We start from the raw sequence: 16,406 nt of genomic DNA, 5'->3' as shown, positions 1-16,406 counted from the left end.
CCAAGCAGGCTTCCTGCTGTCAACGTGGAGCCTGACGCAGGGCTCAATCCCATGAACCCATGAGATCATGACCTGAGCTGAAACCAAGAGTTGGACTCTCACCCGACTGACCCACCCAGGCGCCCCTGGAAATAGGATTTAATACATAACATCTTTGCTTTAAATGTCCTTCTAGTATTCTGTATGTGTAAAGCTGTTCTTACCCCCAGCAGGGAGTCCTGGCTCTGGAAAAAGCTGCTTTAACTTGTCATTGGTTGGTTAGTGTGACAGAGAGTGGTCAGTCAGAACTAGGCCTGCTGGTTAGCCTGCAGACATCTAAATGACTTTTGATGTCTCTTTTTCTCTCTTATTCTTTATCTCAGGATGCAGAAAGTACACCTTGAAGAATTTTAAATAGCATAAGTCATATATTATTGTATATGTAATCATATGTTGTCTAGCATCAAGATTACTCACGGCTATATTAAAATATTTTTGAAGTTGTGTCCTTGAATAGTATCTAAATATTGAAGTAATGAACGTATTCCCAAGTGTAGTCTTATTTGCTAGGTAATATGTAAGCATATTTTGGAATACAAAGCAGTGCAAAGAGAAACCTGCTTGGAGGTGAGCGAGCTGGCTCTGGCTTCGCCCCAGATTTGTTCCTCTGGCCCCGAGTCACTTCCGATCTATCAAAAAGATGCAAAACCATGTGGCCTTACTAGCACTCCTGTATGGAAGTGAAAGTTAAGATACAAAACAAAACAAAATAGTGGCGGTGAGTACAATTTGCAATGATACAGTGTCAGACAGCAGAAGGAATGATTATAAATAGCATTTCTGCTGCCCTAAGTCCCTCTCAGGGTCTCTCCAAATTTACCCTCTGCTGACTGCAGTTCCTGCAAAGCATTTTCTGTGCAACATACTCACCAGGGTCCTCTGCATTGTCTCAATTCTATTGCTCTGCATAGGAAACTAAAAATACATATCTCGTAGATTTGTGTTACGCTAGATGATCATTTAAATGTTCAGATCGGAACCCCTGGAATTTTCCATCTGCCTTTCGTCTGCTGGGCTGGTTCTGGAAGGGCACTGCTGAGAGCTTCCCTGCGGGTTGGCTTTGCCTGTGGGTGTGATTGAAAATCTGTAGCTAACACTTGGAGAAACAGGGTAAGGGGATAGTTAATAAAGGACAAAAATAGAGATCAAAAAGATATAAACACACATCGCAGTTTGATCTCAATATCATTTTTTAAATAATACATTTGCACATTTTCAAGATCAGCCTCTCCGGGGTTTCTTGCAGGGGACAGAAAATTCTTGCAAGTTTCAGGGAGGCTGATCTAGTTTGAAAGAAAAGGGTAGAGGTGGCAAATTGCCAATTAGATTGCAGGTGGGGACAGGGATGGGAGGGTAGAGATGGATGGCTCTAACGTCAAGAAATTCACGCTGATGACACAGGGTGAAGACACATTTTAGGCCCGTGAAAAGGAAGGCAAGGCAGACACAGGCGGTGAAGCAAATCACAGGCTTGCTTTTTGTTTTCGCTTACAAAAGGAGCCCCTACCCCCAAACATGGAGATCATTGTACAGAATGTCCAAGGCAAATTAAGGAAAATAATTATTGTAGCTGATGAAGCAGAAACCCTATTAGAGCTAAATGCTACTTCACAGTACTCGGTGGTGGAGGTTTTGAACTAAATGCATTTTTCAGCATCTTTAGTGTAGTATATTAAATTAAGTTTTTAACCACCTTTCTCCTCCCCTTTATTTTCCTTACCTCCCTCCTCCCCTTTCCTCCGTCTCTCGGGCAGGTGGTGCAGAGTTGGAAGTCTGCCGCAACAAGAAATCCCTTATATCCTGACTCCTTTCTGTTTAAGATGAAAAGTAAATAAAAACCTAAAGGGGTAATTAATGGTGGAAGGCTGAGCTTGAAGTGACAAGGAGTGACCTGTCACCACAGAAAATGGGGCAGAGAAGAGGCTATTGAGAAGCAGAGAGAATCCTTAAGTTTGTCTGGCTTTTTGTGTTGTTTTGTTTTCACTTAAGGAACCGCTTGCATCCTGAAAAAGATTTCCTTTATTCCCATGTTCTCCTCCTGTCTCAGAAAACAGGTCCAAGATAGGGGACAATTTCTATTGATTTGGGATGTGTGTGTTTCTATTATTTCTTAGCTAACATCATACTTTTTTTTTTTTTTTTGAAATGATGTTTGTTAGGTGTGTTTTTCTGTATTATACTTGGAGTCTTTAAATCCATAAGTTATATAGGTCTCTAATTAGACAACAGGTTTGCCACGTAGAGGGAACTGAGTCTTAACGTAGCTTGTGTATCACATGACACTTGAGCAATAGTTGCCACTTTTGACCATATGACAGATGTATATTGTATACAGAAAGGAGTAAATTACTTTGAATATTTTTTTTTTCTCAGTAAGTTTCTGGCCCCTAGGAAGCCCTATGGATTCTCATCTCCATAATGGATCAGTCAGTCTTCTTCAGCATTGTTCAGGCCTTACGGTGTCCAGTCCTCTATTAGATTAAGTATAGCATTTCCGGTTCCACTTCATCCAGGAAAAGACACAGGCTATCCCCTCCATATAGGCTGTCCCCTCCCTGGTGGACCCCTGTGCTTTCTATCTAGCACGTGTTGTCAGGGACATCTGTTCATACACGGAACTGTTGACAGGTGGACAGAAACCATGTTGTAAAACTTCAATTCTCCTTTCAGAGTTTTTATCAAAGCTTTGCACATAGCTGATACTCAATAAGTCTTTGATAATGGTGTTGATTATCAGAAATGGGCTTTAGGCTAGTAATATAACAAAGATGGAATGGTACATTTGCTAATAAACTTCAACTCCTCTCAGTCCTCCAAAAGGATCTGTTAAAGGATTTTTTGCATCCTCCATGGCAAGTGCTTACCATCGAATACTTCAGAAAAATATGGGACAACGTTTTGTCTACAGATGTCAATGCCTATTTCTTCGCTGCTACTTAGCTATGAGATCATGGGGAAATGAGATTCCAACTTCCATCATCACTGAGACCAGATGAGAGTAACCGTAGCTTTCCTGAATTCCAATAGTGTTCACGGTGGAGGCTTACTCTGAGCCAGGCCCTGAGCCAGGCCCTGAGCCATGCCCTGAGCCTGTCCCTTGGTGCTTTACGTGTATGGATGGATGGATTTCTCATCAGAACCCTAGGTGGCTGATACTATTGCTTTCCCATTTTATTGATAAGAAAAATGAAGCTTGGGAGGTTAAAGAACCTGTCCCAGGTCCCAGAGTTGATAGACAGCCAAGTTGGAATTTAGTGAGAGAGTGTGGGTGGCTCCAGTGCCCAGGATTTTAACCCATACACAGCCTCTTATTAATTGTTTGTTGCAAGGATCAAAATCAGCATGATACGAAGAAGTGCATGATTTTAAAAAATGGTAGGAGGAATTTTGAGAGTACTTTAAAAAATGAAAAAGACTTTCACCAAACTGGTTCATGTTACACTTCTTTCTTTTATATTTTTTAATTTTACTTTTATTCTTTTTAGGGGGGAGGGGCAAAGGGAGGGAGGGGGAGGGAGAAAGAGAGAGAGAGAGAGAGAGAGAGAGAGAGAAAGAGAAAGAGAGAGAATCTCAAGCAGGTTCCATGCTTACCATGAAGTGCAACACAAAGGCTAGACCCCACAACTCTGGGATCAAGACCTGAGCCAAAATCAAGAATAGGGCCCTCAACTGACTGAGCCACTCAGGCAATCCCCATGTTACATTTCTATTCCCTCTGCCCCAGCTACTAGCTGAGAATCCCAGACTTTCCCCCTCACCACGAGCAGAGATAGTTGGTGGCAACCACTCATGCCTCTTTCAGCCCATTACTTCCTGAAGACTGTCTGTGGTTGTTTTCAGGGGTGACATACTTCTCTCTGTTTTCTGTAGTGAGCCAAGAGGCCTGATTCTGGAAAGGAGTTTCAAGCTCTGTGTGTAGCAGTGTTTAAAATGCAAGATCCCCGTCCGGGAGAGAAATGACTTGAAGAGCCTTAATGCAAACCTCCATTCTGCTCTCCCAGCAGCTGTGAGGCTGGCAGACCCTATAGGTAGAGAAAGGACTTGCATGGGCCATGATGATCCATATTCAGGAGCAAGGAAGACTTGATTCTGCACCTTGCTAGTTACAGCTGCCAGATTGTGAGCGACTGATAGAGAACTTTGTTAATGATGTGGAATTCACTTTTGGCATGCTCTGCACAAATACATATGCAATATATTATTAGTGCCCTCAACTACAGGCCTGTCCAGATGTGACTTAATTCAAAGTGTGATTATCTTTTCCTCTTTTACCTTCATAATTGGAACATTGTTGATCAGATTCTGCTTTTAATAAAGATTGGCAAGCCATGCAGTATTGCTCTGAAACTTTTTTTTTTTTTTTGACAGCAAATATCAGAAAATCACAAGGTGGAGGTAATGAAATGACAGTAGATGTTCGGGTTGCCCAGAGGAAAGCAACTTGCACGGTCTTGGAGTCCACATTTTTAAGAATCATGAAGTGGGGTGGATTATCTTTGGAAATTATTAGAGAATATGTATTTATATAGATTCCTGTCCAAAAGATGAATCCAATCATCATCCCATAGACAAATGTGGAGTCTTAATGGCAAATGTTGATTTAATATTCGAGTCTGAGTCTTGCAGTAAAAAGGCTGAATTGCATTAGAAGAGCCGGACTAGAACTGGGCAGACACAGAAACCTAATACCACAGCAAATAAATCTGGCAGGACAATTTAAAGCTGAAAAGAAATAGAAAGATAAATGATGTCATAAAAGATTCACAGGGGCGTTTTTAACTGAACTGCTAAATATTTTAAAACAGAATAGCCAAGGCCATTTTGTATTAGAAACCCAAATGAGTGGCTTTCTCAATTTATTAAATTTAGTTCCCTCAGTGTTTATCAAGCCTGTTCTGTCAGAAAGATACTGTACTAGGCACTGGATATATCGGAATATTACCCAAAGAGATTACTGACTAGAAGATAACGCAAGTAGCTCCAACAATTTAAATGAACACCATACTAAGTTAGGAAAGGGAATATGCTAGTGAGAATCTTAGATTGTCACTCCTGTAGAACCACTTTAAGGAAAAGGTCTAGAGATGTCTCCCCCTATCAAGTTTCTATGCCTTTTGTTAAATGACCCAAGTGCTCTGGCTACAACCAACATCAAGGCTCTAGCCCAGGACACTTATATATTGGCCACCATGAAAAGAACAGTGACTCGTCAAGTAGCCTTTCCATATTGGACAAGAACGAAGCCATCCTATCAGATCATCTCTTTAGATGAGCGTTGGGTTCAAGAGAGAGAAGATAACAGTGGAAGCACATGCAAATGGCAGGAATCATCTGTAAGAGACTGACTCCTTGCAATGAACCAGGGCCCAAATCTGGTTGCTGTAGAGTCCCAGCTTATCAACCATGGCTCTCATCTTCACCAAAACACAGAACCTTCCATGACAATGCACACTGCATTTGGACCCAGATGAGACAATATGAGAACCTGGAATGATAATAAACAGAAGCACTTTTAGCTTTAAAGGAAGCTGCAGTTGGAAAAATAGAGTTTTTAAAGCCCCTTATGGAATTTGCTGACTAAAGATTTGGTTGATATGCTCAAGGCTATTGTTAATGAAAAGAAAATAAAAGAAACAAACAAAAACACACATGCAAGAGGATCCCAAACTCATAGCAGTTTTTTTTTTTTTAATAGAATATTTACAAATTTAAACACTGGGAGACTTTTTTTTTTTTAATAGTTATTTATTTATTTATTTGAGAGAGAGACCAAGCAGGGGAGGGATGGGGTTGGGGATGTGGTCAGAGGATCCAAAGCCGGCTCCATGCTGACAGCATTGAGCCCCTTGTGGGGCTTGAACTCACAACCATGAGATATGACCTGAGCCAAAGTCGGACACTTAACCAACTGAGCCACCCAGGGGCCCCAAAAACTGGGAGACTGTTTTTAAAAAACTAGATCAAACTTTTGACAGGCAAAGTTTAAGACATTTATCTGGACCAGGCCTGAGCTGAGTAAATCACTGATGAATATGAGAAAATGAACATGCTTCCTTACACTTTAGCTACCACCTCCAGTGGCCTCATGTGTCAGCCTGTTTTTCTGTTCAGGGAGTATCAGCACCAGGGGACTTTGAGCTCAGCTGAAGGACTGGGGATGATCTGAGGGATGAGAAAGAGGCCCTACCTGCCCAAAGATAGCATAATTCTTTCCTCTCACTGGAGAGATCATCTCATGTGTTAAGGCAAATGGAAATACCTTTGGCAAGAAATTTTTGTTCTGTTTTCTATTTAGTGAGAATTTTGGTCATAGGTCCATGGAGCCTATCAGCTGGCTAAGCATGGTAGTGGATGGGAGTTGACAGGAGCTGTATTATGTAGGCCTCTGATGGTTGGGGAGACCAGGTTGGTGTGGGAGAGATTGGACACCAAGGGTGCAGTGTGAATGCCTGGGGCCTTGTTTGTCTGGAATTTCATGGTAGAAGGAAAGTGCTAAAAGAAGTACAAGAGAGTTGAATACAAGTTTTACTCATTTTTTCTGATTATGTGCCATCATAATTGTCATAAATGCACATACAAGGTAAGTTCTTTCTGCTTATAGTAATCCACCCTTTTACCCAATCCTGTTCACACTTTGAAACCATGTGTATTCGTATTTCCTTCCCAGCCATTCAAAATCCGGTGTCAGGCAAGAACGTTAGAAGAGTAGTTCGTATTTGAATGTGAACTACTTACAGCTAAATTGGTGTTCCTTTCTGGGCACATCTATAACCAAAAGGGCACAGATTCTAAGATAATTTTTTCTTTAAAAAAATTGTAATGCTTATTTATTTTTGAGGGAGAGAAAGAGAGAGAGAGAGAGTGAGGGGGAGAGAGAGAGCGAGACACAGAATCCAAAGCAGCGTCCAGGCTCTGAGCTGTCAGCACAAAGGCCGATGTGGGGCACGAACTCAAAAGCCGTGAGACCGTGACCTGAACCGAAGTTGGACACTTAACTGACTGAGACACCCAGGTGCCCTGAGCATGTTTCTAATCATACAAAAATATTGAAAGAGGAGATTTGAAAGTGATAATATCCTCCCAGGCGGGGCCATGCTGATCTGAGGTTAGGACCCTCTCTGCAATCCCTAGGTGCCATCTCCCTACCTATTGGAGGGACACTGGCAGGCCAGCACTAGAGAATTTGGTCTATATCTTGGTTTAGTCTATGCTTATAATTATGTATACAATAAGGAAAAGCCCTGGCTCATAACAGTATATTTAGTAATAAAAAATATCATTTGAAATACTCAATCAAAACTGCCACTGACTAGATTTATGTCTAGTTTGGATTTGAATTTTGATGAATGAAGAAAAGACAAAAGAAAGATAAGAAGGTTAAGGAGGCAAAGTGAGGTGTGGTGGTTAGGCATTAGAAGGAAAATCATCTCTAGGCTTCATTGCGGAAAAGGACCCCACTGAGCTACCTTTTACATCTTTATTCTGATTTATATAAAATCAGATTCAGAGTTATTCACAGAGGTCCTACGAAGTCTTCTATTGGCCAAATAATACAAAAAGAAAGTAGGAAGGAAGGAAAGAAAGAGAGGGAAGTAGGGAGGGGGTGGGGAGAAAGGAAAGAGTAGAAAAGGAAATCAAGGATGTTTATAAGCCCCTCCGGAAAGAAAACTCACACATCAGAGTAAGACTTTCCACAGCAAATTTTAAAATTGAAAAATGTCATCCTCAGTGACACACAGAATTTAATTTTTTGAATGTCTTATAATCTTATAGAAAAGCATAGGCAGTTACCCTTTGATTCTCCAGATTATACTGAGGATGCAAAGGCTAACTGTCCTGCAAAAAACTATGGGAAGTGAAATAATCACTGTAATATCTCCAAAGGCTATTTGGGAGCAACTAATCTCTTAGGCCCACACCTTGCAAGTCACATTTAAAAATTATGTAGATATATCATGAAAAATAACACCATGATTGGAATCATTTATTCCCCAATAAAGAGTTGCCTTTTCAAAGCTGCTTCATATCCAAGAGATCTTGATTACTCCTTGTTTCTTTCACATTATTATTTCTTTTCCTTAAAAAGAATTCTAAAAGATTACAAAAATACAAGAAAATAGAGGAAATTTAAAAGTACCCGATCTTTATTCTACCACACTAAATTCTTCCATTTAAAAAAAAAAAATCCCAATTAGTGAGCTATATTTATGTTTGTTTTTGTTTTTCACACTAGATGCTAAATAAGTTATGCATAAACTTGTTTCTCTGCCATTACCAAGTGTGTGTGATAAGCTCCTCCCTGACTTTGACATCTCGAATGCTGTGAGATAAGGTCAAAAAAGTATTTCTCTTCCTTAAGCCATACATTTATGACACTGAACGAAAGGGCCTACACGCATGTTCTGTTGTGGTGACTGGTTCTGGAAAAGCTTAACTAACTGGACTGGAGGCATCCAGTCAGTGCCTTCCATGTTCTCAGTGTTCCCTTGAAACCCAAATATCTGAGCAATGAGAGAATGTAGCATTCAAATAAGGCTCTTAGATCTGATGGGGCCAGAGATTAATGACTTTGATTTAAATAATTTGAAACATCTATAAGCAGTGCCTTCTTTCTCTAAATCAGAACATGGCAGACATGTAGAACCCCCATGCTGAATGTTCATGTATCCATCCTCCAAGAGAGAGAGGGTCTGGGCATACACCATCCCTGGAAAACTGAATGTGGCTTGGGAAAGCTAACATTGAGCCACTTCCAAGTCTCTTCTGCTGAGTAAGATTTTCTCTTCTCTCTGAGAGTTTCTACCTAAGAGGCCCAAGAAACCCAGAGGCACAACTTAGAAGATAGACAGGTTCCTTTACTTCTTCCAGGCAATTCAAGACACTGGCCCTAAAGCAGAAATTAATGTGTAAGAAGCGAAAGCTCGTAGTGGGCTAGTTCTCCACCCCTACTGACCTTGTGCTATTTAAGCAACTCCTTTTATAATTTTAAAAGTAATTATGTATTTACTTTTTTTGAGAGAGAGAGGGAGAGTGAGTGCACACAAGCAGGGGGAGGGACAGAGAGAGAGACAAGAGAGAATCCCAAGCAGGCTCCACACTGTCAGCACAGAGCCCTATGTGGGAGTTTGAGCTCACCAACCATGAGATCATGACCTGAGCTGAAATCAAGAGTTGGACACTTAACCAACTGAGCTACCCAGGTGCCCCTACTTGAGCAAGTCTTAAAGCCATGGTCATGGTACCTACAATAATTTGCTGACCCTTACTTAAGAATGACCAGGGCCACCACATTGCACAATTCCAGGGGAGGGGGGGAATCCATTCCCCCTGTGACCAGAGTAACCAGTGTTGCTGGGGATACAATCCAGGAGCCAGATGCTAAGCCCATGCAGGCTCTTTCCCCTACGTATTTAGGAACTGCAAGGCTTCAGTCATTTGTTACCAAAGGCTATCACATTTTTCTTTTTAATTAAGTATGCTATTACAAATGGCACAATATTTGGGAATAAAAGAAGGTATATTTTTAGTAGAAAATATATACTTTTGAGGAAAACAAAGCTGATTGGAAAAATATGTAATTATTTATCATCTGAAGTCCAAAACTAAAAACAAAATCAAAACAGACATTGAGTGACTGTCCTCATCAAAATTGTCAAGAAACTAAGGAGTAAATAAGTAACTGGCAGGAAATTATTTATGATCTAAACACAAAGACAGATGTCTTTCTCTTTCTGGGAAGGATAACTATCCTCCTCTGTAAGATATTCTTTCCTTGTCTCTCTCCTCAGGAAGGTGTTACATCCTGTGATAATTCCACCTCCCACTGTCTCCTGTCCTTAGTCTTTAAATTTTTCCTCCAAATTCCCATGTGACTCCCATGGAGTCAAGTCTGAAGTTTGCACAGATGAAAAAATACTTCAGCAGACTCCCAAGAATATGTAAGTTTTTACTAAATATTTTTCAGTTGATGGGATCCATATCTGACTCCGCATCCTCCAGAGAGACAGGCTTCTGGTAGTAGTTGCCTGGAATCGCTGCTTTAACAAACAAAATCTGTTTATAAGGGAGCACAACACAAGGATTTGATCTCAGAAGGACCTTATCTTTTCCACACATTTCCTCTAACAGAACTTTGTGGAATTTGCAACTTTTAGACATAAGGGAAACACATGTTTGCTACATAGTATACTGGAAATAGCAGTGGACTTTGAGTCAAGTGGGAAAAAGTATATATTAGGTTTGGCATTACAACTCTAAAATGGCTTATTCAAATTCATGTACTTTCATGACAACAAATGACAGTGGTGCCACACTCAAGGCTACCGAAGAACATAAACTTCACTTTTTTCAACAAATCATAGGATAGAACTTGAAAAAGAACTAAGATACCCAGAGAGGAAGACAGAGGGAGAAAGAGAGAGAAGAGAGTGCTAAATTAATCGAAGCCAATTTATTCCATTTGCCTGAAAATACAGAGAACTATAGGATATCTTCTAAGGGGCCTAAGTTTTTCTATGATCCTTTCTATTTCTTTGGAACAGAATACCCTGAGCTATCCAGCTGCTTCTCGGGAACAGTAGACATTTCTCTAGCTAGGAAAGTCTGCATTTATTCTGCTTTTCCAATTTTCCATGGTATGACATTATGAACGATGATAGGTTTCACAGACTTTGTAAAATGTGCTCTTGCCCTCAGCAACTTGGACTTGCCTGCCTCTTGATGTAGGGCAAGAAGAGCTCAGCACGCAAACTGTCCCTTTCACGTCACCTGCACACCAACAGACTCACCCCACACCAGGCAGGAGCTTGAGAAGGAGAGATTACTCCTTTCTCTATCTGTTTACACAGTTTTTGTTGCATATTTGTTCCTGGAATCTTCAAGGCAAGGTTCTGGGGCTCTGTAAATCACTAAGCCACATCCATTCTTACGGAAATGTGGTGATTCTGCTGAGTACCTGGTCACTTCCCCCAGCTGTCACTTCTTCTTGACAGAGGCTGAAAAACCTCATCAGACTGGGCCCTCACTAGAATTTGGATGTAATTAAATTACTTTGGTCCAGACAATATGTTTTCCTGCTGCGAGTAGATGCAATCCCTCAAAACTAGCTTGGTAACGTACAGACGGAGATTGTGAAATTCTACATATTTCCCCCACTTTGCTATTCCCCTCCCACGCTGCTCAATGGTGCAGAGGAACAAAAGGGCGAAGTTAAAAAAGAGGTAAAGATTTTCACTTTGTTTTCATGTATTTTCCAGGTAAGCCTCTAGCCTAGTATTTATGATTGTCATCTAGAGGCCACATTTCATATACCACTTAACAGATTCTCTCTGGCCACCAGGCCCATGCCCTTTCGTGACTAGGTTGCTGGAGTTTCTTGAAATGACTGTCACTTTGAGCGGCAACAAAATCTTTTCTTAGCCTGCAAGGGAAGTTTGGATATGTACATATCTTGTGGTTTGCTCTTTCAGAATCCCAAATTCTGCAAAGCCAACATTGTGGCAGGCAGTCATGTGAAGACATTTTAGACCTTTTCTTTCAGAAAAATGTTCCTGTGCCAGGACATGGTGGCAGAGGACAAGACCAAAGACAACTGAAACGGGGCTTGTCTTTCAGCTAGAGCCGGACTCTTCCTCTAAACAGAAGAGAGGATGGCTGTATCCACAGACTGAGCGCAGAAAAAAAAGTGGGAAGTTGCATAAAATCTAAATTATGCAACACGAATAAATTCTAGAGATCTGCTGTACAACATCATGCCTATAGTTAACAATATTGTTTTGGACACTTAAAAATTTGTTGAAGGTATATTTCATGTTAAGTATTCTTACCACAATAAAAAAGAAAAGAAAGGTTGTGGTATGCCAGTGGCATCTGAAATATCCTCTATCCCAACTACATCTCTCCCACAGGCTGGCCTAGGACACACTGCTTATATTGTGTGAGTCCTCCTTTCAATTTATAGTTCCAAGACCATATCACTATGAAGGAGAGGAAAATGCAGGAAAGCATTACTTGTTTTTGGAGTTTATCCTGTCTGGGAACTAGGTTGCCGACACTCTGAGAGAGGGTCCTGCTATGGTATGTGTGGGGAGTGTGGCAGGCTCTCATTGGTAATCATCTTCTAGTCTGGATTGTCTAGATGCTGCCAGTTGTCATCCCAAGACAAGGATGTGCCTGAATATCACTTTGTTTTCAAACAAATCACATTTCATTGTATTTTAGAAACCAGCTTGATGGACTAGTAGAAACTTTAGTTGCAGAATGTTCGGATCCTCCCAGGACCCTCGCTGCCTAGAGTTTTTAACCAGGTTTCAGCACGTCCAAAGATAACCAAGAATATTTTTTGGTTGAATGGGGGTCTGGTTTTTAGATATGAACCCACAGAGGTCACCACTGAGATGTTCCTTATACTAGCTAGTGTGGCCACTCTCTGTAGTTTATAAGGTCTTATTTAGGTGTTTAGGAATCTCTGCTGTTACTGTCCCAACAAGTATATGGGGCATTTGAGAGGCTACAAATGGCCTTTCTGCTCCAGTCACAGCTATTATTTCTTTGACATTTCTTTGTCTTCCTAGGAATCTGACCAGGAAGTTCAGAGCCCTTCTCACTGGAACCCAACCATACCCTTGCTCAGACCTCTGTCCCCTGCCTTGCTCCACTCTATCCTTTGACTTATGACTCCTTCGGACAAGGAGGTCCTTTCTCAAGCCTTATGATTGAGGCTGCTGATATGAGAATACAACTGCCATTATTAGTTTAGCAGGTATTTTCGTTTTCTTCCTTGCACACAGGGACAGCCAACTCCCTGAATAAGAAAAAAGGGAAAGCAAAAATATAAAAAGGCATAAAGAAGATATAAAAGTGAAAAAATGTAATTTCATCCCTAGAGCCTCCATGTATATCGCTGTAGGTTGTTAATTGTAAACTGGCCACAGACCAAGAGGATGAATGTGAGCTAAAATCTAGCCAGATCTTAGCTTGCCAAGCCATGCTGCATCCATCGAGAAGGAATGTCACTTTTGAATTCATACTAGATACCTAGTGAAATAGCAGTGGCCTTGATAAGCACATGTCCATATTATCAGAAATTCCTGAGAGTTGAGAAGAGCTTTCCATTCCTGGAAGCTCTGTCAACACACAGCAGACTCTGGTCTGTGATCCATTCTCTCCTCTAACTGAGCATAGGTGTGATGTATAAAAGATGGTGATTTTATACCTTGCATAGTGTGCATATTCTGGTCCTGGATGTAACTTTTGGAGATCTCCATTTGTAGAAAAGGTATTCTGATCTATCAGGGAAAGGAAGGTCATGAGGAAAGGCAAAGACCACATTTTGTCTTGAGAAATGCTTTTCTATCCAGTGAAACAGCAAACAATAAAGTGGGCTTGGAAAAGGAATGTTCTCAAAAAATGACAACGACAGCTCCAGCTTTAATTCACTCCTCTGACTCTGACAATAAAGTGACAAATGGAATCAGTGACTGTCCTGGAATACCTATTGCTTTGGTGTTTAAAGAATGTGGCTCTACACACCAACAGAAACATGCATCATTGGAGAAAGTGGTCTTCTTTACCAATTATTCACTTAGGTATTGGATTCTGTATTGAGATATGAAACACTTGATCTAAAGATTCTGCCAAATGCAAATGCTTGCAAAGAGTAGGCAAGTGACGTAAGTATATGGTGATCATGTGTACACAGTGTGGAGTGATAGGGACACGGGAAAATTAGGGAGGCATCCCTGGTCTAAGAGCATTCAACACATAACGTTCAACACAACGTCTGCCAGTATTAAGGTAGATTTGAGCCACCTCTATAAAATTTCTTTTTGAGAAGATATTAAGATAGCAAGAAGAAACAAACATAACTATGTACATGTACTGCTATCAGGCACCATAACAATCTAGTTTCTTTTCATTTCATAAGTGGGTAAAAGAGGCTCTACGATGTTACACAGCTTGTCTACATTTACACTCTTAGAATGGGGAAAAGCCTCATTAATCAAAAAATTAATATTCTTTCAATAAAAGTGTCATTTTACACCATCAGGCTGCCTCCTTTGAAGATCTGATCTCACTGAAGAGTGAACTATACTCATGAAAAAGTGGTCCAAATGGGTGATGTTGACAGAAGACAAGCTACTCTAAATTTCAGTGAGTAAAAAAGATTTTACTTTTTTTTTCAAATGTTAGTAAGTAATTGCATGAGAAACACTGAATGGCCTAGAGATTTAGGTACTTTTACTGAAAGGTCGTATTTGGGAGAAGAAGGAGATAAGGCGGGTTAAGCAAGGTCTATTGGCTAAAAGATGGAAGAAACTACATGTGATCTTTGCTAGAAAATAAATTTAAGAAATGGTTGTTATTTCCAATTCACAAATAAAACCATAATTTGCTTCATCACTTCCAGCTTTAAAACTATGACTCTGTTATTCTACCCACTAATGTTTCAGTAGGTAAACCGCCCATAACTGTATAAAAGGAGCTGTTTTCTGGTCAGTATGGATCCTTAATTCTTCATGTCAATGGGAGGAGAAGTGAAGAAATAGAGAAAACTAGAAGGGATTCTGATTTTTGGAAAGCGTTTGCCAGTGTTTCATGGAATCTTATGGAAGAAATTAATTCAAATTGGCTTGGATATGAGCCTTGTCATGTGCATCAAAGACTCTCAGAAGAGTCGAAACCAATAATGATAAACAAGACAGTATCTTGCTGGGAGGAGGTGGCCGTTACTGTGCCAAAGTCTACATTTTCTGAACAGCAATAATCAGTTAATTGTGCTGGTGTACATCACACCATGGGAATCACTTTCAGAGTTAGATTGCATAGGATTTCACAACTTGAAGATTACAAATCAGGAAGAGACACTTTTTTGTTTGTTTTTTAAAAATTTTTTAGGATCAAATAATGCTTAGCTAGCTTTGCAAATAGCCACAAGCCCACTAAAGAGACCAGGGAGCAAGTCTGATAATCATTACCTGAGGCCATGGAATATAGAATTCTCTTTACAATTGGATGACTTTAGACTTACTACTCCAACCCTAAGCAAAATAAAATAGTAAAACCTGTGAATTCCTTTGGTGTCTCTGTGCCTCTAACTTCCCACGAAAATAGTTTCTTTTTTTTTTTAAATTTTTTTTAATGTGCATTTATTTTTGAGAGAGAGTGATAGAGTGTGAGCACAGGAGGTGCAGAGAGAGAGGGAGACCCAGAATCTGAAGCAGGCTCCAGGCTTTGAGCTGTTAGCACAGAGCCTAATGCAGGGTTCAAACTGAGCCGAAGTTTGATGCTTAACCAACTGAGCCATCCAGGTGTCCCTAAAATAGTTTCTATTCATTGAAAGCTTATAGCATACAAGGCACTTTTTCCTAATAATTTAACCCTCAACATCCCTATAAGGTAGGTAGTTATCACCATTTTGCAGACAAGAAAATGATGGATACCTTAGACTTCTAAGCTACTATGAGCTTCTAACTTCTAAAATTTTTTTTTTTTCAACGTTTTTTATTTTTATTTTTGGGACAGAGAGAGACAGAGCATGAACGGGGGAGGGGCAGAGAGAGAGGGAGACACAGAATCGGAAACAGGCTCCAGGCTCTGAGCCACCAGCCCAGAGCCTGACGCGGGGCTCGAACTCACGGACCGCGAGATCGTGACCTGGCTGAAGTCGGACGCTTAACCGACTGCGCCACCCAGGCGCCCCATGAGCTTCTAACTTCTAGAAGACACTGTTGTCAAAATAGCCCACTTGACTCTCCCCATATATTGAGTGTGTGTTATCTCTCATGTTAAAAAATAAAATGAAAAAAAAAAAAACTTCTAAAGGGACAGACATTATTTGATGTGCATGTCAATACAATAAATTAGAATGAGTATGACCTCTTCCAAAATTGGCATTTCAAATAAACATTAGAGTCTTAAATAAATGAAGTTCCACTACTAATGAAACTTGAATTAATACAAGCAGTTTGTGTGTGAAGGGTAAAGGTAAGAGATATTGTTTTGGTATGGCAAGGCAATCATAGTCAGTGGCACTCCAAGCAGTGACATTGCTGTGACTTCAATGTGAACCCTTGGAGGTGTGCAACATGGCAGTTCTGTTCATGTCATGATGTACAAGTGTGGACCTAGAGGCTAAAGAGCCTTGATACTAAAACGACCATTGTCCACAGTCCTACTCTCCACGCAACATGGGAACATGAACAAAATAAGATTGAAAGTATTTCAGATGTGCCCGGAATATGAGTGAAACATTGGGAGCAAATGAAATGATGTTTTTTCTCCTCTGTACACTCAAATATTCTCAAAAATTTTACTTTAAAAAAATTTTTTAGGGGCGCCTGGGTGGGGCAGTCGGTTAAGCGTCCGAC

General features: G+C 40.5%; 1 protein-coding gene across 3 annotated transcripts in view; it reads left to right on the top strand.

Annotated features, from left to right (window-relative positions):
• LOC147575596 (uncharacterized) overlaps window positions 1-16,406 on the top strand; it is a 323,504-nt gene that overhangs the window by 185,533 nt on the left and 121,565 nt on the right. For all 3 annotated transcript variants that reach the window (XM_086682845.1, XM_086682844.1, XM_086682843.1), the window contains exon 2: window positions 14,087-14,190. The gene's annotated coding sequence lies outside the window, so the exon portion shown is untranslated. The remainder of the gene's footprint in view (window positions 1-14,086; window positions 14,191-16,406) is intronic.

Source organism: Puma concolor, chromosome D3 (assembly GCF_028749965.1).
Source record: "Puma concolor isolate L17-30 chromosome D3, mPumCon1.1.hap2, whole genome shotgun sequence".
NCBI lineage: Eukaryota > Metazoa > Chordata > Mammalia > Carnivora > Felidae > Puma > Puma concolor.
The sequence above is the reverse complement of the archived record's forward strand: the minus strand, read 5'-3'. Positions and strand labels throughout refer to the sequence as shown.